The sequence below is a fragment of the Phodopus roborovskii genome, unplaced genomic scaffold (assembly GCF_943737965.1).
Source record: "Phodopus roborovskii unplaced genomic scaffold, PHOROB, whole genome shotgun sequence".
Classification (NCBI taxonomy): Eukaryota; Metazoa; Chordata; class Mammalia; order Rodentia; family Cricetidae; genus Phodopus; species Phodopus roborovskii.
The window spans coordinates 17,754,552-17,780,200 of record NW_026126469.1 but is presented as its reverse complement, the minus strand read 5'-3'; positions in this window follow the sequence as shown (position 1 = coordinate 17,780,200).

Sequence of the window (25,649 nt, the reverse complement as noted above, 5' to 3'; positions counted from 1 at the left end):
TAGACTATTAAGCTATTTAAAGAAAAAAAGTAGGGGCTGGAGAGATGGCTTAGTGGTTAGGAGCACTGACTGCTCTTCCAGAGGACCCAGTTCCCAGCACCCAGATGGCAGCTCACAACTGTCTGTAACTCCAGTTCCAGGGAATCTGACACCTTCACACCAATACACATAAAGTAAAGTTAAATAAATTACTCTTTTAAAAAAGTAGAGAAGATCATGTAGCTGAGCCTGGTGGTGCAGGTTTGTAATCCCAAGTACTTTGGACCCAGAATCAGGAGGGCCATAAGTTCAACGCCAGCTTGGGGAACTCAGTGAGACACTACCTCAAATTAAAAAGTAAAAAGGGAGCAATGGACTATGGCGGCGGTGAGGGCGATAATTCAGTAGGTACAGTGCTTGCTTTGCAAACATGAGGACCTAGTTTGAGCCTCAGAACCCATGATTGAAAAGAAAAAAAAAAAAAAAAAAAAAAAGCCCAGCAACTTCCTCCTCTGCCACAGCGATCTCCATGAAGAGAAGTAGGAGAGGAACCTAGTCCATAACCCACATCCAGCAGCTCAGTGCCAGGAAAAAAAGCTTGTCAGCACCCAGTTCTCCACGGGCTTCCTGAGCTGAATCACATTGCATGTAGACCCATTTCTCTACCCTTGTAACCTTGAGCAGAGGCTAGCACTGGAGAGAGCCCTACAGTAGTGAATGGAGCCCAAAGCAGCGTGTCTTCTGATTCAAAGAGTGTTTCCGGCCAGTGCAAAGAGCAGAGGCATCACTTGTTGCCCGATGCATCCTGCAGGTGCCCTAACAGGAACACACCTGGTCCCTGCGCTGGGGTCAGATGCCTTTTGGCAGTCTCATCACTGGTTTTACCAGGAGCCCTTCACTGAGGCAGCAGCTGCTTTCATAGGCTGTCCTGGGGTCTGCTTTGGCTGAAGTTGTGGGTCTCTTTGATGGTTTTATCTCATTTGCCATGTAACAGAAATGTCTGCTTGAAATGCTGGCACTCCCTAGTAACCACAGATGTAATTCTGTGTATCCAGTTGCAGCTAAAAATTGTAGAGTTAGTGTCATGGAAATGCACATATTTCCCAAGTCATTTCATTACATAAGAAAATATCCATTTTGGCTGTGGTTTGTACTTGTCTGACATTGGGCCATCGCAAAGAAGATAGCACATTCAGCAAAGGCTGTCCAGTGCAGAGGAGTTAGCCAGAGATGGGAAGGAACCTCATGGGGGGGCCTTTAATCCCAGCCAGTGCTCTGGAGGCAGAGGCAAGTGAATCTCTGTAAGTTGGAGACCAGCCTGGCTTACATGGAGGCTCCAGGCCAACCTGGGCTACAAAGTAAGACCCGGTCTCAAAACAACTCACTAGGCCAGCAATAGTTTCCCATACTGAAACCAGAAACTTAATTCCAAACATGATTAGATAATGGAATTTCCCCAAATTATAGGCATGTTCTTAAACTGTTTTCTCTTTTAATTCCATTGTCAAGTAAAATAAAAAGTAGAAAGTAAGGTATCGCGGTAAATAAGGATCAGGATAAACAAATAGGCTGAATAGATGTTTATTCAGGGAGAAATAACTTACAACCTAGACAGATGAACACCAGGAAATTCAACCCGATCCTCTCCTGTCCGAGTCACGCCAGAAAGAGAGCGCACCTTCCTGGCCCCCTCCGACCTCCTTCCACAGGTCACTCCGCCCATGGCTCCACCCCCCAATGGGCGTGGTCAGTGACACAGAACTATCTCACTACAATTCCCTTTTTAGTCTAAAGAAAAGATTTAGGCTTAATACAAAACTATATACAAAACAGTGAATAACAAGTGTGCTCTAAGAAAAGGAAAATCGAGAACAAAATGACCTACATATCTAGTCCTAGGGTGAGGGCATAATGGAGTTTACAATAGAGTTGTCCTAAGCTGGAAAACGTAAGTCTAGTACCTAATATATCTAACTAGGAAGAGAGAATAATAGTTGTGATAGTTTAATCTTCAACCTCATCAAGACCTGAGAAGGAATTTAACAATATTAGAGTAGACAGGAAATGCGGATGGACAACTTCCAAAAGGTGCAGCAAGGACAGAAACAGCAAGCTACCTGAACAGTCACCCTAGGTCTCACAGCAACGTTGGTACACCCAGATTTGGCTAAGGCCAAGAGAACTTGACAGACCACAACAACAGCAGGGAGGTAGAATGGCTGTCTTACCCTGACTTGGCAAGGTCAAGTAGTCTTTTATATTTGTCTCCTGTAAGCATATAGGACTGCATGTCCAAATCAGTGGTCAAGGTGGGGGCAATTCTATGCCCAACAGGCCATTAGCTGAGGCGAGATTGAACTCCAGCAGGAGCAACAACAGTGTCCAACATATTTTCGGGAAAGTGCACGGTGCTGTCAGGAGCAACAGTGGAGTACTAATATTAAAACATTTAAATGCCATGTTCTGCATATCTATGAAGTGATTGAAGATTAAGCATCTATATCTGACTAATCTCATAGGTACAGGAAATGTGAATGAAGATAATTTGTAATACTCGGGAACTTAGCTAAAAAGACTGATTAAAACTTTCCTGAGTAAAGCAGGAACAAATATTTAAACAATATAACTATTTACATATACATACATGTAAATCCCTAAAATAGAGGTAGAGTATAAGTGTCAAGACAAGAGGTAGAACTATAAAGGGCAGCAAGATAAATATCCCAAATTGTATCAATATACAAAATGTCTTGAATACAAGAAAAGTATACATACATAGAATATGGTAAAAAATAATGTGCATAAAACATTGTAAGTGGAAATATTTAACACAATATAACAAAATATAAACTTAATTTTACACAGCTTACCACATAAGAATACACAACAATGTAAGCTGTAAAATACTATCTCATTTTTACTCAAATTCTCAAGGTATTAGTGCCCCCCCAAAGAATGGTGATGAAGAGGCTGAAATTAATCTATAACAATCAGGTCAGTATTGGGCTGGAAACTCCTCTTAGGCCCAACTCCTCCCTCTCCAGACCCCATCCCCTCAGAAAATCCACCAAAAGCCCCTGCTTCTTTGCTTTAGCTCAAGACTGTGCCTATGGCGTATTTAAGCCCCTTCCTCTGGACAGGTGATGTGCTGTCTCCTGCTCCCTTCTACCACCTCACCTCTGGGGACTGGAAAGACACCCGTGGGTGCTTGACCCTCTAAACCTGGTCTTTTCCATTTAGCTTGATCTGGCTTACTGCATTGGCGGAGAAACCTAATATCAGGGTAAGAAAACCTATCAGTCCAGACAAGGTAAGAAAGCCCAGGACTCTGGATGGAGGATCCCTCCCAGGGAAGAGATGACACAGATTCAGAACCAAGAGGCTTCCATTAAAAAAGCTCTGTGAGCCTTGCCGCACCACAAATAAGCTTGTTCTTAACTGTCCCAGTGACTGTCTTAACTTTTCATTCCAAAAGTATAGTCTTCATCACCATCATCATCATCATCTAGTGATGATGATGATGATTATTATTATTATTATTATTATATTTATTATTTTATGTGGATGGGTGTTTTGTCTGCATGTATATGCACCATGTGTGTGCAATGCCCACAAAGGCCAGAAGAGGGCGTCAGGTGCCCTGGAATAGAAGTTCCAGATGGTTGTTAGCGGTCATGTGGCTGTTAGAGTAGCCAGTGTTTTTAACCACTGGGCCATCTCTCCTGCCTCTCCATGTCCCTTTCATGCTAGGGTTTTGGGGAGATTTGTTTGCTTGTATCATGAGAATTTAGGGGAAGGAATTTTGGCCCTTCTCCAAAACATTAAACAGTGGATTATTTAGATAGTCCAGGCAACTTCCACACAAAGGACACAGGCCATGCGGTTCTGGTGCCCCCTGGGACATGGCTAGGATCATGGTACTCTGGCATGAGAACATATTGCCCCTCTCTCATAGTCAGAATTGGGCAGCAAATCCTAGAGTAGAGGACCCTCTGGAGCTGCTGAACCATGGGAGGGCATGAGGCTGCAGCTGGGACCATGGGAAGCCCAGAGCTCAAGCTCATGCAAGTGACTCACCCTGTGCCTTTTCACTTTGACTGTCACCTTGGCTCTCTGCCTAAACAGACACCCGGTCAGAGGACACACTCACGGGAGACAGCATCAGAACTGGGTCCATTAGACTGGCATCTCACCAGAAGCCAGCCTGGCAGTCAAACCAGGAACACCCACATTCTCCAAACCCATATGGCCAATGGCTACAGGGTTCCATGATAGAAAACTCAATCTCAGAACCCTGGGCTGCTAACTTTCTTCCTGTCCGCCATTGCTAACATTCTCTTTAGTGTCCAGTAGTCGTTAAGCCACACAAACAAAGCTTTCTGTACTATGGGAGAAATTCACTGTGTCAGGAAAACACATTGCAACATCTTTTCAGGATTACCATGTCTCTTTACTCTGGGCCTTTATTTATCTTTCTGCCATGTGATTTAAGTAGGACATGAAGAATAATCCTCACACCGCTGAGACCTGGGTTTGGGGCTCCACTAACTGGGATTAAAACAAACCCTAAGTCATGTCCCAAATATGTGTTGTTCAGCAGGCGATATACTTAAATGCTGCCATTGGTTGGGAAGTACAGGCAAACCCCATAAGACTCAATGGTACACATGTCTGTAGTTCTAGCTGCTTGGGAGCTGAGGCAGGAGGATTTCTCAAGTCTAGAAATCTTAGGTCAGCCTTGAAAACTAGAGAGATCTCTAAAAAGGAAACAAAACAAAACAAAACGAAACAAAAAAACCAACTCTGTGAATTATTCCTGATGTTTTCCTTGGTGAGCTCTATCCTTAAGGGTGAATCTGTGACCCCAGCAGAGCACCAATCCAAACTACATCCCAGCTGAGTGTGATAGAATGCCTTTAATCCCTCCCCCACTCTTCAGGCAGAGGCAGGAGGATTTCTGTGAGTTTGATGCCAGCTTGGTCTATGCTGAGCTTCAGGATAGCCAATGCTCCAAACCAAACAAAACTACATCTCTCTCTAATTCTTCCCTTACATTCTTTGAGAGTGTTCAATGTCTGTATAATACAATGTCAGTGTATTTTAATACATTTGAAATATGGAGACATATCCATTTTTTTTTATAGAAGAAACCAAGGCCAGGTGATGGTGATGCACACCTTTAATCTCAGTGGTCAGAGGCAGAGGCAGACAAACCTCTGAGTTTGAGGCTAGCCTAGCCTACAGTCTACAGATGGAGTTCTAGGACAGCCAGGGCTACAAACACACAAAAAAAAGCCTGCCTCAAGAAACCAAAAATAAAGAACATAAAAATAAACTAAGACCTAGAGTGATGGTTCAGTTGTTAAAAGCACTGTCAGGTCTTCCAGAGGACCCAGGTTTGATTTCTAGCACACACACAGTGGCTCATAATTGTCTATAACTCCATTTCATGGAATTCTGACACCCAATTCTTGCCACCAACGGCACAAGACACACATGTAGTGTACAGATACACCTGCAGGCAAAACACATGTAAATACAGATAAAAATAAAGGAAAAATACTGTTTGAGGAAAAACCAGTAAGATTAACTTTAATGAAGTAGTTTATTTCACCCAGTGTGTTCAAAATATTACCATTCCAACAGACTATTAACATAACATTAATTTTGTATTTTCATTGCTTTGTTTTGTTTTTGTTTATTGGTTTTGGTTTCTTGTTTTGTTTTTGTTTTGTTTTGTTTTGTTTTTGAGACAGGATTTCTCTGTGGGATGGTCTTGACTGTCCTGGAACTCACTTTGTAGACCAGGCTGACCTCAAACTCACTGCTTCTGCCTTCCAAGTGCTGGGGTTAAAGGTATGCACCACCACTGCTTGGCTGTTGTTCCTTTTATTGTCTGAAGCCTTTACAATGAGCTATGCATTTTATACTCTGAGAGCAACTCAGATCTTTGCTGGCATACTTCAAGGGTTCATAGGGCTTCTAGTTTAGCAGAAGTTTAGAGCACCACGTCTGAATGTCCCAGCTTGACCTTCCAGATCTTTCTTTCCAACTGAGCCAGGCATGCTTATCCTGAGCAGAGAAGCCATAGAGAGCTCTTCCCACTTTCTATCAAGTTCCATGAGATCCCAGAGATATCAAGGGACTTGTTTAAGTGGCAACAAGGAGACTTACCTAAACTTCTAGAGTATATGGGGGCCCATTGACACTAGTAAGTCCTGCCACTTAGAAAAACTGTCAGAATTATCAAGAACAAATGTATGGTCCCTCCCCTGGTTCACTGAGGGATTAGCCGATCTCAGCTTCTCAGAACTGGGTACTGAGAGTTAGTCACCCACAGACAGTCCCATGACTGGCTCTGGTGCAGGGAGCTGGCCTTCTGGGGGAAACTGTAAGCCACAGGGATTTGGAGAGGATCACATGGAGGGCAAAGCTGAGACCTCACCAAAGATGCACCACCAGTTCCCTGCTGCTGGTCACCCTAGGATAACACAGGGCTTCCCAAGGACCTATACCTGCCAGACCAAGCAAGAGACAGAAGTGGGATGACACACAGTCCTACAGAAAGCAGGGGCTTGGGAAGACACCCCGCAGGGAGACAGGGGTTCTGGCTGCAAAGGAAATGAAGACCATCAGAGGCCTCTCAGCGGCCTGTTCCAGAGTTCTCTAGACTTTCACACTGGTTAGGATCCCCTCCAGGGGTCTTGTAGAGTAAGGATTCTTCTACTTTGTAGATTTGGCCTCGATTCAGCTTCCTATCCACCGCCCATGTGACAGCTATTGCTGGCCTAGGGACCATATTTATGAGCAAGAGTGTACAATTTACCCAAAGGAGAGTGGCTTAAAAGGCAAGGAGGCCCAGTCAGGCTGAGGAGGGCGGGGCTGTTTCTCCCCACCAAGATGACTGGGGACTATAGTGATAGCTGCCAGGACTCTGTGGTGCCTGGGACACTCACTTAATTCTATGACTGTCATGAGTGTGTGTGTGGCGGGGGCTGGAGATGGAAGCCAGGGCCTGTCCACACTAGGCAGTGTCATTTAATCTTCACTAGAGCCCTGGGAGCAGGTGACTGCTGTCGCTCTATTTACAAAGGAGGAATCCAAAGCCCAGAAGGGCCATCTAGGTAGACCGAGGCTGAAGTGTGTCATCTCAGCTCAGTGGTAACAAGTCTGTAAAATTCTTATTGTGAAAATCCTTTCAAACTACGGAGAGCTCCTTCACGTCTGTGGCCCATAAAACACCCTTACTTCCAACAACTTCAAAGCCGGCCTGTATTTATTTATTCTAAATTAAAGTTTAGTTTCTTGGGGATTCTGGAAGAGTGTTACAAAGCATTAAGTATTTAAGGAATTTTATCTCTAACTTCCTCACTCTGGGGAACAGGCCCTATTGATGAGCTTCAAACACCATTGGTTCATTTTTTGTTTTTTTTTCTGTGGAGGTTGTATTAGCCAGGTAGGCCCGGTTTTTTTTTTTTTTTTTTTTTTTTTTTTTTTGTTCTTTTTGATTGTAGGCACCTGTGGTTATGAAAGGAACTGGGGGGGGAGGGGTACAGGGGATGAGCTGAGCGTGGGGGGTGGATGTTCTGCTTCCAGGTTCAACATAGTTGGCCTCCAGTTCACTCTGTGGCATGACTTCAGGCCTCCTGAGGCCTCAGCTCCCTCCTCTGTGCCAAGGAAGGGTATGCTCTCTGCCTAAATTTTCCTCACAGCTAATGACTTGCCCTTTTGGCCATGCAGAAAGAGATGAGAAGTTCCCAGAGAAGCCCAAACCACAGTAGACTATGTTTGTTGAGCAAGCCTTGTTACTTGTTCTTCTGGGTCATCCCCTGTCTCTACTCCCTAAACACACACACACACACACACACACACACACACACACACACACACACCCTCAACTCAGCTTTCCTTTTGTGGCCCAATCATCTGTTTTTGTTTGTTTGTTTGTTCATTTCTTCGTTGTGTGCATGTACATGCATATGTATACGTGTTCGTATGTATGTGAGTACACATGTACAAACATGTGTGGAGATCAGAGAACAACTTGGGATGTCTCATTCCTTAAATTGTCATGTGGGCAAAGACCCAAAGGACCACAAAACCAGAGTCTGAATTTGAGAGTCTTTATTAAGCAAAAATCACCAGTTAGTTGGGGACATTTTGACCTCAAGTCCCTAGAACGAGGTTGGGTAATTTTCTAAGGTACTTTCTCATGGTGGTGTGTGTTTGTGTGTGTGTGTGTGTGTGTGCAAGCGCGCGTGCGCGCTTGGGATGAGTACTAGGGGAGAGTCAGCTCTGAGTCAGACCTTGGATGGTTGCTGTGGGAACAAGATGGAGTAAACTTAGTGGCCCTGTCACATTCCCCACTGGTCTTAGGAAAATTAGTCAAATCAGGGATTCGTCCTTCTCTGAAAGAGTATAGTGTGTCCTAAGGACTGCTGAGTTGACCAAATTAACCCTCTGTTTTACGAAATAGTGCATAGAGTTTAAGATGCAAGGTCCCATGTTAATCCAATGGGAAAGAGAATTATAGGCCCAGAGACTGGCACCAATGATATGCTTTATGTATCTGTTTTTTCTCTTTTTGATACTTTTCATAGCCATGGCAAGAATTTCTTTAATTATTCCTGATAGATTAGCATAGAAATAGCAGGTTTCTCCTAAAGCTATACATAGTCTTCCTGTTTCATAAACAGTAAGTCTAAGCCTCTCTAATTATGTCCAACCACTTCCACAAGGGACTCAACTGTTATTCTAGCTCAGAAACAGAACCCTCTAATACCTCTAGGTCCTGGTCAGCCTGGCTATTTACTTCCTGAAAACTTGATCTTCCGTTATAAGGGCTAATTTGCTGTGGCTATTGAAGCAGTTATACCAGCTCCAAACAGGAGTGGAATGAGAATCGGCACACCCCTTGCTTGCTTTGCAGTCAGAGTCTGTATTAAAATGTATTCTCTCTCCCCCAGTGCATAGGCACACCTAGGGCAGAATGTATTCTAAAACATGAAGAGAGATTTGAATTTGGAAAGCATCAGAAGAGGCACATTTAGTCATTTAGCACACGTAGTACATGCACACCAAGTAGGTTCAGGGCCCTGGTAATATCAACCTTTTCCGAATGAGTCAACCTGTAAAGCAGAATGGCGGGCATCACAATAAGGGAAAGTAGGTTAATGGTCTTGGATATTAGACAAGTTTTCGTACCTCGCAAGTCTTCTAATATTAATTTGGGCTGCCCCCAGTCATGGGTTGACAGTCTTAGTTCTTATGTATATGTAATGGGGGGGGGCAAGGGTTTAGGCAATCCTGGTGGACTTCTAGCTGGGAATGTTAACTAAGTTGTTAACTTTATCAAGAGTAGAAAATAGGAATAAGATCCTTCAGTTTCCACCAGTGGGAGGCAGGACTCTAGCTGCAGGTGTTTTAAGTGAGGTAAGTTTTATGGAGGGGAGAATTGCTTTGGGTCTTGACACAAGTAAGAGAGCCTTGTGAGGATTCAAAGGATCTGGGTGGAGGTCAAAAGAAGGGGGTCCTTGAATTTCCAGTTATACAAGTCACCGGTCAAAAAAGCAGCATTCCATAAAAAGGAGTGAGTCTGGGGGCTTGTCCCGGGGAGAGCAGCAGGAACTGCCCTACCCTGGGTTGAGTTGGGGATTTCAGTGATTTGGGGGTGTTAATTGAGATGTCATCTGGGTTTCGGTATATATAATTGGGTCCTCGTAGGATATGAGGGGTAAGCAAGAACTAGGGTAGGTCTTAGAGGAAGGAGAGGAAGGTGCCTCTGGGGCAAGAAACAGAAATGGGATCATTTTAAACCCAGAGGGTGGGAGTTGTTAGGAACACTTTCCTGCCAGCCTGGTCTCACAGCTACGTCATCCCCAATAACACACAGATACAATGTATTAGATATAAAGCTGTTGGTCTGTTACTAGCATTCCTTATTGGCTAGCTCTGTTTTAAATATTAACCCATTTCTATCAATCTAAGTATTTCCATGTGGTCTTATTTTACCAGAGAGAGGTTCCGGACCTCTTACTCCTGTGTCTTACATTTCGATTCTTGCCTCTACTACATCTCACAGAATCCTCCTTGTCTCCTAGTCCCGCCTATCTTGCTTCCCTATAGGTCAACAGTGCTTTATTCATTAACCAATAAGAGAAACATATTTACAGAATGGCATCTCCCATCAGGGGGTAGCTCTTCTCCTTTGACATCCTCATCCCCTGGAACCTGGCTACCAGAGTCTTAGTACCAACCTTAAGAGAACAGGTCCTGGGTCATAGAGAAGGTGAGGTCAAACAGCTATATAAGGGAAGTGGTCAGGGTGGCCGGGGCTCCCTGTGACTACTAGCCAGACTGTGTTAGCCACTGAAGCAAACATGCCTTCAGGTAGACGTTCAATGCGGAAAGAAGGCATTCTAATTCTCAGAGGGTCCAGAGGTGTCCCAGTTCTAGGACTTCAAGTGCTGCCTGCTTTATGTGCGATACAGGGTTCTAATGCATGTCCTGCTTATAAGGCAAGCACTTTGTCTGCTGACCAATCCCCCAGCCCAATATGTGGTTTACTTTGCATTCTTGGGCATGGCCCCACCCCTTCAACTGGAAATGTATAACCCGTTTGACTTCTTCCAGTCTGGCCTCTCCCTTTGCCATACTCCCTAGTTCCCCACTCAACCCATGAGACTTCTTTGCTTGGCTCCAGGCCCCTGTGTTCTCCTTAATTCCCCAAATCTGCCTCCTCTCAGTTCTAACCAACCTCCTCCCTCTGCTCTCCACACCTTTACCACCTCCTCTGCCACTGCTGGGTGCCCTTCTCACTTGGCCTGCCTAGCAAACCCCAAGGAGATGCGCCTTGCAGGGGCCTGCTGAGGTGACTTTGATGATCTTTGGGGAAAACAGGGCATGCTTTGTGTTTTCCCCGTCTCTGGCTGCTTGCTCATCTGTTCTGCTGCTGTCATCTTATCACCTGGAGGCTTTTGGGAACAAGTGACCCATTGCCTAATAGTGACTTAAACAATAGGAACATTGAATTGTCAAGCAATTGACTGTGAACTCTTGGAGTTTAGTCTGACAGCTCAACTGTGTCACCAAAGACTTAGGTCCTTCCTCCTAATGCCATCCTTAATGTGTTGAGTGTAACTTGTGTTGTGACCACAACACAATGGCGCTCTCTCGTGCTCTCTCTCTCTCTCTCTCTCTCTCTCTCTCTCTCTGTGTGTGTGTGTGTGTGTGTGTGTGTGTGTGTTTGGGCGCCCTTGCCTGTTCATATGGCCAGAGGTTGATTTCAGAGTACCTTTCCTCATTGGTTTCTGTCTTAGTCACTGTTCTATTGCTGTGAAGAGACACCATGACCACTGCAACTCTCATAAAAGGAAGCATTTAATTGGGGGGTTTCAGAGGGTTCGTCCTATTATCATGGTGGGTAGTATTGGGGCATGCAGGCAGGTGGCAGTGTAAGGATTCAGGCATTACGCGGGCCTGCCCCTGTCACCAGGCAGAATGCACTCAGGCAGTACCCTGGTCAGCCCAGGGTTCCATGAGTACCAGTCTGCAGGCAGGTGTAAAGGACCCTTTAAAAGTCAGACCCCGCCCACTTACGCTCCCTTTTTGCCCTTTGCTTTCTTTGCTCCCTTTCCAGCGCCTCTCTCTCTCTCTCTCTCTCTCTCTCTCTCTCTCTCTCTCTCTCTCTCTCTCTCTCCCTCTCTCTCCCTCTTCTCTTCCTGGTGTCTCTATGTCTCTTCCCTTTCCCCTCACTCCCCTTTCTAAATAAACTGCTCATTCAAGCTCTATCTGCCTGGCATGTTATTCCTCTGCCTCGGTCACCCTCACCTGTTATGGAACCTGCTGTGCTCTCCCACGTGCTCCCTGCCCTTGGGACCCCCACAGGGGATCACCATCCTTCTTCTACAGCTTTCTCCTAAAACTGTTAGAACAACAGCCAGAGCAGTAGCTGACCCACAGGCAGGGAAGCAGAGAAAGAGAGACACTTGGCTTGGCATGGATTTTTGAAACCTGAAAGCCCAGCTCACACACTTCCTCAAACAAGGTCATACCTCCTAATCCTTTTAATCCTTTCAAAGAATTCCTTTCCCTGGTGACTAAGAGTTCAAATATATGACCCTATGAGGACCATTCTTGTTCAGATCACGGCAGTCTCCACTCTATTATTTTTGTTTGTTTGTGAGACCCAGTCTCTCCCTGAACTTGGAGCTAGTGTTCTACCTAGGCTGCTGATCAGGGAGTCCCTGGGATGAGGCTATCTCTATCTACCACACCTGGCTTTTCCAAGTAGGTTCTAGGGAACCAAGCTCGGGTCCTCAATCTTGCACAGCAAGCACTTTACCCACTGAGCCAACTCCCAGCCTGTGGTTCCAGCTTAGAACAGCACACACTTTCCTCCACCGTATTCATGGAGGAAAGGGAAATTGCCCTTTCCCAGTCTCTCTTTCAAAAAGTCTTTCTTTTTCCTTTTCAGAAAGTATTAGCAGGTATGAATGTCACCACCACCCCCACACCCTCAGGCCAGGCAAATGCACAGCTATCACTGTTCTGTCCAGAGCTGAGAGAGAATGAACTTTATGAAGGTATCTTGGTTCTGTTATCCTTGGACTTCCTTGCTGGACCAGCAGCATTGATGCCAACTGGGAACTCAATAGAACGCAGCATCAGGCCTTACCCTGTCCTTCAGCAATCAGGTAAGTTCTCCAGATAATTCATATGCAGTGAAAGTCTGAAAGGGCTCTCTTAAAAGGAAGCCCAAACACCCAAAAGGTGTACCCCTTTAATCCCAGTACTGGGGAGACAGAGGCTAGGGATCTCTGAGTATGAAAGCAGCCTGGTCTACACAGTGACTCCCAGGTCCAGATCATTCAGGGTTACACAGTGAGACCATGTCTCAAAAGAAAAGGAAGGAGGAGCTGGAGTCAAGTTCAGGGACCAGTGCTTTTACTGGGGCTTAAAATGCGGTTTAGAAAGGGAGGGGAAGAGGGCATGGCGGCAGAATGTAAGGACACAGCTAGTTGCTCTGAGGGACAGGCATCTCTGCAGAGAAGAAACAGGAAAGCCTGGCCTACCTACTGGCTCTCACCACCATCTCCTATCCATCAAAGACTGAGCCACCAAAATTAACCTATCATACTCTGCCGTGTTTGAAGCCAAATCAATCTTACGTCTTGTAGGACACTTTACCAGTGTCTGAAAGATCAGGGAGCCAGAACCCATAGACCTGGGCAGCAGCCACAGTAGACAGAGAGGAGGTCCCGTGGAGTCAGGCTCTACCAGGGCCAACAGCTGCCAGCGTGGGTAGAAGGGAGGTTGCATGTGCTGCTCCAGGTACAGCCTGGGAAACAGGGAGGACCAGTGTCCAGCGCGGCCCTCATCTCCTGCTCCTAGAAGGAGACTTTATATTTTAATAATCTCCGTAGAGAGCCCTGCACATAGTAGGCTCCCATTAATGCTGATTAAGTAGATGATGCTGTAGGTTTGCTTTGCCTTTTCTTGTTGGGACTCAAGGCCAGGGTCTCTCCTAGTGATATGCAGGTTGGGGTTGATTGCTGTTGTTGGGTATGGGGCCTTGAAGAGGAATTACAGGAGTGTGTTCCCGACTCCAGGAGTGGAATCCAGTCTACACGCAGAGGCAAAGCCTTGGGTTTTGCCTCTCTCACGTCTACCTGCCTCCCTTCTGCTTTCCACCATGTGTCATGCTCATGGGGTTCCCATCCCGAGTCACGAGTGACATTTTCCATTCTCCAGCTCTCTCATACTGTTTTTTGTTTCAAATTTTTGTTGATTTTTGATTCTCCTGCTTATCGCCCTAAGCACTGGGGTTGCAGGTCTATACCACTGTTCCTGCTAGACCTCTTTCCCTTATAAGCTCCCAGTCCCAGGTACTCTGTTACAGCAACAGAAGGTGGACTAAGGTGGGAAGTGAGTGTGTATGAATTCATACATTTGCTCTTGGCTTTCCTTATCTTCAGTGCCCATGCGCCCACTCTGCCAGTACCCTCACTTTAACTACTTAAAATGACCGGGCCCCCTCAATGCCACACTCATGTTTAAGTCCCTGAGATCAAAGGCTTCTTGTAGGGCCAGTCTTGGTGCACAAGCCTGTAGATGCCGGTATTTGGAAGGCCGAGTCAGGAGGGTCTCAAGTTTGAGGTCAGCCTGGGTTACATATTGTCTCACAACAAAGCAAAATCCCCTCTCTTTTGTCCTTAACAAAACAACAGAATTTCCACCAGAGTCTGGGATCATGAAAGGCTTGAGCCATCTAGATGTTTATTCTCTTGAATAATTCCACTGTTTGAGGTGAGCCACCTCAAACACTTTTTTGGAAGTGGGTGTGGTATAAATAATAAATAAATGAGTGAATGTCTGGAAGTGTGGCTGTTCTTACTTGACCTCAGGAGGCCAATTACCTCCTGATAAAGTGCCTCTGGCTCCCAATAAGCAGGATGGCTTAGGTCCAGCCAAGCTCTAAAGATGCGGCCACTGTGGGGATGGAGGGGCAGGGGCAGTCTGGGACTTAACAATTGTTTTTTTGCCACAGACTGGATTTGTAGAGTGAATTCTGCCGAGGAAAAAGGACTGAAGTCTCATTATTGTCACCATGGCAACTGCCCGTGTGATGGGAAGATTCTTCTGTTGTGCTCCAGTATCCCCAAGTGTATGGCAAGAGATTTGGGTTCTATGACCTGCAAGTTTGCTTGCTTTGGTTTTCTGAGACAGAGTTTCTCTGTGTAGTTCTGGCTGTCCTGGAACTTGCTCTGTAAACCAGGCTGGCCTCGATCCCACAGATAACCTGCCTGCCTCTGCCTCCTGAGTGCTGGGATTAAAGACGTGCGCCATCACTGCTTGAGGTTTATAATGTGTGGAGCCGCCTGCTGGGGGTGGGGCACAAGTGATGGCATCCTGCCCGCTTTTGTAGTCAACCATGTGTGTGGCTCTTGGCCCTCCTTAAGGCTTGGAGTCCACCACAGTGCCCCTGCTTTGCAGTATTGTTTTCACAGTGTTGGGGGATCAAGCCCAAGGTCTTACCTGAGTACCTCAGAGTTACACCTCCAATCTGGAGTTCGAATCCCTGGAGTTGCTCTTTTCTTAGTAGATCCTTTGCCAACAGGCAGTCCTTGGCACTTTTGTGTTCAGCTTAGGGCTCTGTGTCCTCCATATTCTGTGCGTTCAATGGCCGCCCCCCTCCACTCACCTGTCAACCAGGACAGAACAGAAAGAGGAGGAGGAGTAGGAAGAGGGGTGAGCTGTATGGAAATCTCTCCAGTGCAGGAGGCATCTGAAGGAATCTCTGCCTGAAAGGTCCCTGGGGGTGTTTCTCTGCCTCTGTCTTCACCCCAAAGCTCCCCTCCGCTCATCTCCAGTGTGGCAACAGCTGCGTTGACTTCCTCAGAACCAAGACTGAAGGGCTCTTCTGAACCTGTTCACCTTACCCACAGTTCTTGAATGTTCCTAGCATCCTGGTATGTACAAACTCTTGGTTGAGTGTTTTCTTCTTTGCCTCATTCTGGAAGGAGAGATAAGCCTGTTTCAGTTAGGGAGTGGAGCACTCAATCAGAGCAACTTCCAGCCACACCACAGAGGACACTCTGACTGCCTTTACCTGCAGCTACCAGCCAGCAAGGGCACACACACTTCCTCCCATTTCACAGCTGAGAAAGCAGAGGCTCAAGGCACTCAGGTTCCATTGCTGCTGTAATGAGGTGGCACACATCTCTAATCCCAGCACTTTGGAGGCAGGTAAGACAATCTTTGTAAATTTGAGGCCAGCCTTGTCTATGTGATGAGTTCCAGACTAGGCAGGGCTATATCATAAGAGTCTCTCTCTCACAGAGATCTAGCTGCCTCTGTCTCCTGAGTGTTGGGATTAAAGGTGTGGTCATCTGGCTTATACTCTTTCTCCCACATCCTGTCCTAGGGAGCTTAGGGAACATATTCAAGGCTTTTTTTTTTTTTTTAATTGGGTTGATGGTCAGACACTACCCACAGAGCCCAGGGAGACAGTGCAGCTCGGTAGATCCCATCTCATGGACCATGGATGGGCAACTCTACCTCTTTGTCTTAGAAATCTCCTGGAAGGCGCTGGATGCTAGGAAGATGCACTTTGCACACACAGCATTTTCTCTCCTTTCCATAATGGACAGGATGAAGAGAATGAACAGAGGACTCCTGGAAGCTGGAGTCAGGTACACATGATCCATCTAATTCCTGCCTCTAGCCTCTAGTACACAAACACCTTCCCCCAAGGAATTTTCTCCTACATGCCAGTTCTAAGTCAATGCCTTTCACTTGCTCTTCATTCATTGGGTAACTGTTGACTACACTCCTACTTTGTGGGGGGGGCATTCTAAGCCCTTGTCAGAGGTGCCTGACCTCCTGGGATGAGCACCCTGCTGGGGAGGAGTAGGGTAATGGATAGACATGATAGGTGAGTTAATTATGCAATGTATCTGAAGTATATGGCAGGGTGAGCGATCAGGGAGTGTTGACAGGATGCAGACTGCACATCATATTGAGGGGCAAAGGGGACCTCATCAAGAAGTGATGGGGGCTGGAGCAATGGCTCAGTGGTTAGGTACTGCTCTTCCAAAGGACCCAAGTTCAGTTCCCAGCATCTGTGTCAGTCTGCTCAAAACTGCCTGTAACTCCAGCTGCAGAGGATCTAACACCTCTTCTGACCCCTTCGGGCACCTGCACTGAGGTACACAAACACACCTAAAAATAAAGCTTCAAAAGTTTTAAAAAGCTAAGCATGGCGCATACCTCTCATCCCAGCACTAGGAAGTCAGAGACAAATGGATCCCTGTGAGTTTGAGGACAGGCAGAGCTACATAATAGAGAAAACCTGTCTCAAAACAATAACAAAAATAAAACCATACACACAAAACAGAAACAAAGAGTCACACCCTCAGCTCTCATTTGGAGGTTTTGATCAATACTGCAGCTTGTACAAAGATCTTGAGTTTCCTGGAATGTGGATGCAGGGGCCAGTTGGAAAGTGAACATTCAAATGTTGTGGCCAAAATGGCTGGCCTGGAGGAGAGTCTTAGGCAATGCAGCCTTGGCCAAATAGAGAGAGTGAGGAAGCTGGCCCTGGCCTCTGACCAGCTCTGTAGGATCAGAGTGGTTGCTGGGCTTATATGGACTGGTGGGTCTGACACCTGCCTGTTTAAGGCGGCATATCCTGGCAGTCCCAGGATGGGGACAGAGATTGACCCTCCCTCTCTCAGGTTTCCAAAGCTGAGCAAGCCTCTTAACATCCAGCACCCACCCATCAGAGTTTACTGAGATGCAAGCATCAGGGCCATCTGGGGTTCAGAATGGGAGCCAGGCACAAGCCAAGCAAAGTGTAACAGATACCAAGTATACTATAAAACTTGGGTTTAGGACAAGAAAACGAAATTGTATCTTCCTGACCTGGAAATCCTTCCTCCCTGTCTATCAAACCTTCCTTTACACAAAAAGGCCTGCCATTCTGTTCTAAGAGTGTGAAGTGACTCTCCCTCTCTCTTTGGTGCAGTGAACTCTTTCCCCTTCCTCCTTTGTTTCCTGTGCTATCTGAGTAAGATTGACGTTAGACCTCAGTGGACGGAAAAGACAGCCACCACCTGAGTTAGAATGAAAACCTAATTCACTTCCTGTCTCGAGGTGTTGACTCTTACAGTGCACCTTCCTGATCAAAAGTAAAGTTTTCAGGGCTGGGGGGATGGCTCAGCAGTTAAGAGCAGTGCTACATTGCAAGGACCAGAGTTCAGTTCTCAGCGCCCGGGTCAGGTGGCTGCACTCATCATTCCAGTATCAGAGAATCCAACAGCCTCTTCTGGCCCCACAGACAACTACACTCATGCACATACCCACACACAGATACACGGACACACACACAATTAGAAGCAGAACTAGTGGCAGCAGTGGTGCACACCTTTGATCCCCAGCACTCTCGAGGCAGAGGTAGGTGGATCTCTGAGTTCGAGGCCAGCCTGGTGTTTTGAGCATGTTTGCCATGTGTGCCAGCCCCAAATAACACACAGAGACACTGTATTAGATATAAAGCTGTATGCCAGTTACTAGTTTCTTATCGGCTAGGTCTCTCTTAAATATTAACCCATTTCTATTAATCTAAGAATTTCCACGTGGTCTTGGCTTACTGGAGAGGGCCTGGCATTCTTCTCTCTCAGTCCTACATCTCGAATCTCCTCCTTACTTCTTCCTCTCTCCTCCTCTAGTCTCCTAGTCCCGCCTATCTTGCTTTCCTATTGGCCAACAGTGCTTTATTCATTAACCAATAAGAGAAACATATTTACAGAATGACTTCTCCCATCAACCTGGTCTACAGAGTGAGTTCCAGGACAGCCAGGGCTACATAAAAGAAACCCTGTCTCAAACAAACAAACAAACAAACAAACAAACAAATGGAAGACAGGGTCAGACTCTGTGAGTTCAAGGTCAGGCTGGTCTACATAGTGAGTTTCAGGACAACCAGGGCTACACACAAAGAAATCCTGTCTCAAAAAACAAAACAAAACAAACAACCAACCTAACAAACAGAAAAGGAAAACTGAATCTTTTTAAAAAGAAAGAGAGGATGTGTTTGCCTTGTCCAGACACTTAGCTGTGGTGGTTCTTGTCCAGACACTTAGCTGTGGTGGTTCTTGTCCAGACACTTAGCTGTGGTGGTGGTGTCTTTCTGGCAACCTCAGCAGTCTTCCTGGAACATTGGAACTTCAGGTGAGGAGGATCCTGGGAGACTTGCTTGGAGGCGGTACGGAGCCCGCTGCCTCCGTGAAGCGTGGCGGTGTGGTTGCTCTCACTATGGTATGGGAGGCTGTTTTGGTTACACGAATCAACACTATGAAACACATGGCTACAGGGGCTTTCCAAATGAGCCTTCCTCCCAGTTCCTTGTCTTTCCCTGGAAGTGCTCCTGCCTTGAGCACTGTGATCCACACAAGGCGCTCCTATTCTCCAGGGGTTTCTGGCATAACACACTGCCAGGAGGCGGGGACCCATGTCTCTTCTGAGGGCTACTCTAATCAGAAGTAAAATGATGGACCCAGGACAAGGGTTGGAGCCTGACTTCAGGGACCTTGGAGCTGTGCTCTTAATGCTGGGTGGAGAGATCAGGACCCTGAGAGTGCAAAAACATCATACCTACACTTAAGTCACAGTAGAGAAACACAGCAGAGGAGCAAGTACATTAAGTCAAACCCCATGTGATTCCCCACACAGAAGAAGTTCAAGGTCTGCCTAGGCTATAGGCTGGGTCAAGGCTGCCATGGGCAACTTAAGACAACCTTTACAGGTCTCTTTACATAGTCCTGGCTGTCCTGGAACTTGGACTCGCTCTGTAGACCAGGCTGCCTTGAACTCACAGAGATCCACCTGCCACTGCCCCCAAGTGCTGTAATTTTCTATCCTTCTAATGTTCTGCAATGAAGGGAAAACAACAACATTATTCTATTTGTAAGTATTACAGTAGGAAGTTTGGCTTGGCATAAGGAAGACCTCCCTGGGTGGGCAGTGAAAAGAGTCCCCAGGGGACAGGGCCTGCTACCCTTCTTATCTCAGTGTGGACAGACCTCCCAGGGCCTAGAAGAGCAGCCAGTTGCTCAGAAACTGGAGTAGTGTATCGATCTCTGAGTGATACTCCTAAAAGCAATTTGTGTTTCTAATCCTATTATCCCCAAACCTGTCTTGTGTCTTGTGATGCTCAGGAGCTGAAGCCTTGATGAGCCCATCTAGAGGAATTTGCAGCCTCTGTTCTGGTTCCTTGGAGGGCGGCTGCAGTCAGGCCCTCTGAGTTCAGTATCTATCACCATGCTTGCCTCTCTTCCTAGGTTGAAGAATCTTTTAATTGTTTTTATGATCTCTTGCCAAGTGTAATTCCAGCACCAGGTATATATATATATCTCTTTGAGATTTTCATGCCTACATACAACGCATTTTTTAATTGTATTCATCACCTTCTCCCAGATTGCCCCAACAACAACTTTGTGAACTCAATTTCTCTCTTTCTGCTTTCTTTCTCCTACCCCTCACTCACCAAGTCCAATTTGCATTGTCCATATACACATGGGCCTGGTGTCAGCCACTGGAGCAGACCTACCAGGAGCCACACTCTTAAAGAAAACTGACTCTCAACTGGTGCATGCCTTTAGTCCCAGCACTCGGGAGGCAGAAGCAGGTGGATCTCTGTGAGTTCGAGGCCAGGCTGGTCTACAAAGCTACAGGAAGAAAAAAAAAAGAAAGAAAAAAGAAAAGAAAAAAAAAAGAAGAAGAAGAAGAAGAAAGAAGAGAAATGAAAAAAGAAAACTGGCTCTCCTGCCTAGAAGCCATCAGCTGTCACTTTTCAGCGAGGGTTAGGGGTTCGGCTCCTAAGCCTCTCCCTTCTCTGTGTGGGAGTGTGGACTAGCTTGACCTTGTGCAGCAGCCATGGGCACTGTGAGCTCATGAGTGCATCATGCAGTTGTGTCCAGAGAGTGCTCTTTCAATCTGGTTCTCCCTGAAATCTGACTCTTAGAATATTTCTTTCTGCTCCCTCTTCCAAGATGGTCCCAGAGCCTTGGGGAGGGGGCTGTGATGGATGTCACACACACTGTAGCTGAGCACTCCACAAACACTGAACCTCTGCACCTTGACCTGCTTGTGAGTTTCTGGGTTAACTGCCAAAAGGCTTTGTTGTATTATACCTGTCCTCAGAGGTAGCGTAGAACTTGGCACATGGAAAAGCTCAACAGGTTTGCACTGCCTTGAAAGAATGGGCTGGGCATGGTGGTGCATGTCTGTTTTCCTAGCACTGGGCTATGAGACTCTATTAGGAACAAAAAAGGAAAGAAAGGAAAGAGAAGGAAAAAAGAGGGGCTGGATCTCAGTTAAGAACACTGGCTCACTTCCAGAAGTCCAGAGTTCAATTCCCACCGCCCAAATAGTGGGTTACAACCTTCTGATCCATAATAGGATCTGATGTCTTCTTGTGGCTTTTACAGACAAACACGCAGGCAAAGTACTCACATATGAAAACTACATAAATAAATAAATCTTTAGCTGGGTATAGTGGTGCATGCCTTTCATCCCTGCACTCTGGAGGCAGAGGCAGGCAGATGTCTGAATTTGAGGCTAGCCTGGTCTACAGAGCAAGTTCCAGGACAGCAAGGGTTACACAGAGAAACCCTGTCTCAAAAGAAAAAGTGTGAGCATGACTAGGTGTGGTGGCACATGCCAGCAATTCCATCATTCAGAAGACTGAGGCAGGAGAATCAGTAGGAGTTCAAGTCCAGCTTGAGGAATAGAGTCTCTACACCTGGGTGTGGTGGGAGATGGCTGTAATTCCAGCACTTGGGAGGCTGAAGTAAGATCAGAGTTCAAGAGCAGTCTGAGCTACATGGGGTGTAGGGGAGGGGGAGAAGGGATTGGATAGAAGACTGACAGAGACAGGCAAATCCATAGAGGAGGTGATGCTCTGGCACCCTCTGCATTGTTAGAACATGAAGAGTTCTAGGTACAGATCCAGGCAGCCAAGTTCTTCACTGGGATCCCAGCCTTGTCTCCTAAGAATTGATAGGAGACCAGAGAGGTTATGGAATGTGCTCTACTGCACAGTAAGTCTCAAGGCAGCGTCTTCTAAAGAACTCAGCACAGCAGTGGAGTATAGAGGAACAGAACAAATACCTAACCTTGCCTTTGCAGTAGGCCTACTGTGTGACTCAGGGCAGTTTCCTAGCTCCCAGATCCAGAAAACATGGACGACAGCACCAATTCATTGAGTTGTGTAGAGGGGGAGACTGATATAAAGTTTCAAAGGGCTTGGCTGGGAGGCGGGATAAGGAGTCATATGCCTGTCTGTTTCTCCAGCGCCAGGCACCAGGACCTGCTAGTGTAATACTGACCTCTTTCCCATGTCTTCCTGGGTGTGAGCAGGGAAGGATGAGCGAGGGTCCATGGCCACCTGACTTCAGGAGGGAAAGGGAATGCTGTAAGGGTATATTTCTATACAACTTCAAATTTACACCCACTTTCTGACTTCTCCTTTAAAAGATTTTAATCCCAGCACTAGAGAGGCAGAGGCAGGTGGATTTCTGCAAGTTACAAGCCAACAAGAGTTCCAAGACAGGCAAAAAGACATAACCGAGACTTTGTCTCAAAAAACAAAACAAAACAAGAAGACAACCACATGCGTACTTTTAAAACCTTACTAGTTAGAATGCTTACTTCAATGTCTATGGAAAATTTGACTTCATCTCTCAAATTTACTGGTGAAAAGCCAGCCTTGAACAAAACATCAAAGGGAGGGGGCTAGTTGGCTAAGACGTCATCACTGTGTCTTGAGGCGGGGGGGGGGGGTGGCTGTATGGGACCTGTTTTCGTCATTTGCCCCTCTTTTACCTGGTTTCCCTGAGTTGGAAGCTCCGAGGCAGGGGTCTCTCAGGCTCGGTTGTCCTGCAGCCTCAGCCACCTCCTTTGTGTTCATTCCATTCTACACCCTCACAGTGCTCTCGTCTTGTTGCTAGCTGACCGAGTTCTGACCTAATGTGGAGTTTTGGCTTAGAGCATGAGGGCATTTCAATATCCCATGTAGTGTTCACTGTTCTCCACAGCACTTCCTGATTCTTTTTGTTTTGATTTGATTTTTGGTTGGTTTTGCTTTTTGAGACAGGGTTTCTCTGTGTAACCCTGGCTGTCCTGGAACTCACTGTGTAGACCAGGCCGGCCTTGAACTCAGAGAGATCTATGCGCCACCAACACCAAGTGACCAGTCATTTCTTAGTGAGCATAACTTTAAATTTTCAGGAACAGATGTCCAAACGTCAGAACACCACACCAATACTTAAAGAAATTATACAAATCCCATATGTGTGTTTGATGTGTGTGTGTGTGTGTGTGTGTGTGTTTGTGTGTGTGCGTGCACTATGTACAAAACAGAAAACCTAGGGAAGTGTGTGGACGGCCAACAGGGCAGGTGTGTGAGGGGGCTGCTGTGGAATCCTGGTCTGAGGGAAGCCTGCCATGGTGCAGAAACAGGCACAGCTACTGTGTTTCCTCTCTGGCTCCTTTTTTATTACTGCCCAGGCTGGGGACAGCTGTGTGTGGGCAGAGATGCCTCCCTGTCTCCCGCCTCCAGCCCTTCCCAGAGATGCACTACACCCTCAACCTCCCCACAGCATCTAGCTCCTTCCTCTCTCCCTCACACCACACTGCAGCCACAGAGAAGCCAGGCCTCCACCCACCTTCGCGGCTCAACTCTGGAGGTCTGGCAGTTCCTCTGTTTTGAAGCCCACAAGATTCTGTAGGGACCACTCTGCAAGCCTCTTTGTTCTGCTTTTGTTTCTCTCTTTCTCTTTTTTTAGGGGGAGGAAAGTGTGTTGTGCGCTTGTGTGTGCATGTGTGCATGCCTGCTCATTCATGTGAGTATGTGTGTGTGCACGCGTGTGTAGGTGGTGTACACATGTGCATGCATGTTCATTCACATGAGAGAGAGAGTGTGTGTGTGCATGTGGGTGGTGTATACATATGTATGCATGCTCATTCATGCGAGAGTGTGTGTGCATGTGAGTGGTATGTACATGTGTATGCCTATTCATTCATGTGAGTGTGGGGGGAGGTACACATGTGTATGTATGTTCATTCACATGAGAGAGAGATAGTGTGTGTGTGCATGCGTGTGGGTGGTGTGCACATGGTCATTCATGTGTGTGAGAGAAAGTGTGGGGAGGTTGAGGTACCCTTGATCACTTTCTGTCTTATGTATGTGTGTGATGGGGGAACACAAGTATGACTAGGTGCACATGTGGAGAAGAAAAAGACATCTTGCAGGAGTTGATTCCTTCCATTCTGTGAGTCCCAGGGGTCAAATTCAGGTCAACAGGGTTGGCAAGTGCCTTTACGCACCGAGCCATCTTTCTAGCCTTCTTTACCTATGTTTTGAGGCAGGGTCTCTCCTATGAACTCAGAGCTCAGGGGTTGTACTAGTCTAGTTAGTAAGCTTGTGCCAGGAATCACATCTCCACCTCCCGAGAATTATTGCAAGCAGCAGACATTTACATGGGTGTTGGGAATCTGAAGCCAGGCCCTCATGTTTACAAGGCAAGTGGTTTACTGCCTGCCTAGTTCCTAGTTCTTCTTTGTAAATCCCAGATTCAACCACAATGGCCAGCAACTTATTGTAAATAAGAGGAAGACAAAAAACAAAAAACGGATGACCCACACCTGTAACCCCGGCACTCGGAGGGTGAGGTGGGAGAGTGATGAGTTTAGGACTATCTGAGGAGCTCCAGGCTGGCCTTGGGCCATAGAGACCCTGCATGGCGAGACCCTGCATGGTGGCAGCGGGGAGAAGCGGTGTGTGTGTGTATGTGGTGTGTGTGTGTGTGTGTGGTGTGTGTGTGTGTGTGTGTGTGTGTACAGTTCCTGTTTCTATGGACGGAGGTGCTTTATGAGGCAGGTATGCTCTATGGATATTATTGCCCCACTTGACAGAGAACTTGGGGGCCCATGGTCACAGGGTTAATGGCTGTCTTCCTCCACTAGGGGCTTGAAGTTAGACACTGGGTTTACCTAGAGAGGGCAAAGAAGCCAGGCAGGAAAAGGAGAACAAGGAGGAAGAGGAACAAAATTGGAGGGTAGATGTATCTAAAGCATGGGCACAGAGCGACAGAAAGCAGGAGGAAAGAGAGACACTGCACGCATGTAGGTGACAGACAGGGCGTGGAGCAGAAGGGTGGGGCTGGCTGACACTGGGAGGCAAACCCAATGTGTCAAGGCCAGCAGGGGCACAGCTGGTTCTAGAGAACACAGCTGGGAGGTGTGTAGGTCACAAAACCCATTTCTCGGAGTCAGATCTTTGAGCCCAAAGCCCCAGTGGCACGCTCAACCCCTGCTGACTGTGGCCTTTGCCCCCCAAGCCTCCTCTCCACCTGTGTGTTTAGGCAGCCTTGTGGCATTTTCAGAACAGTTTTAAACTTGTAGGCTGTACCTGCCAAACTAGAATGTCTGGCCAACTCCTGTTATATAAAACATCCCCAGCCTCTGGGTGCCAAGGGCAGCTGCAACTCTGGTCCAAGGTGTGGGCTGTAGGTAAGGGGTAGCCAAGGAGGGCAAAGGTAAAGGGGGAGACTTCCCTTCCCTCCCAGAAGCATCAGACCCTGCCTCTGAGGGATGTGAGGCAGACAGACCAGGCTTGCTTCCTCCGTCCAGGAACCATTTCAGTCATCCATCTCTGCTCAGGGATCCCTGGAGGATTTGGGCTAGATCTGGAAAAGAGTCACACCATGCAGGATGTGGGCAAAGCAAGAGTTCACACCCTGAAGGTGTGAAGCTCACCCCTGAGCCTCTACTTAAAGATTATAACAGATGAACTCCTGCCCTGAGGAGGACAGGGGCCACACCGTCCCGCCACTGATTCATAGTGTGCAGAGAAGCTCTCAGACTAGGACTCAGCAGCCTTGGTGTCTAAGTGCTCATTTGGAGCAAGGCCAAATCTCTCAATGGGTTTGCAGAATTAAGATGAGGAGGAGAGCTTATCCAAGTCCAGCTGGCCCCCAGGGCAGGTCCAGGCAGAGGAGAGGGTGGAAAATGGGCCACCCCCAGGAAAGTGATATACTTCTTACAGAAACAGCCCGGAGCCTGCGGAAGCCAACAGAGTGCCTGCAAGCTGATGCTGGCAGAGACTG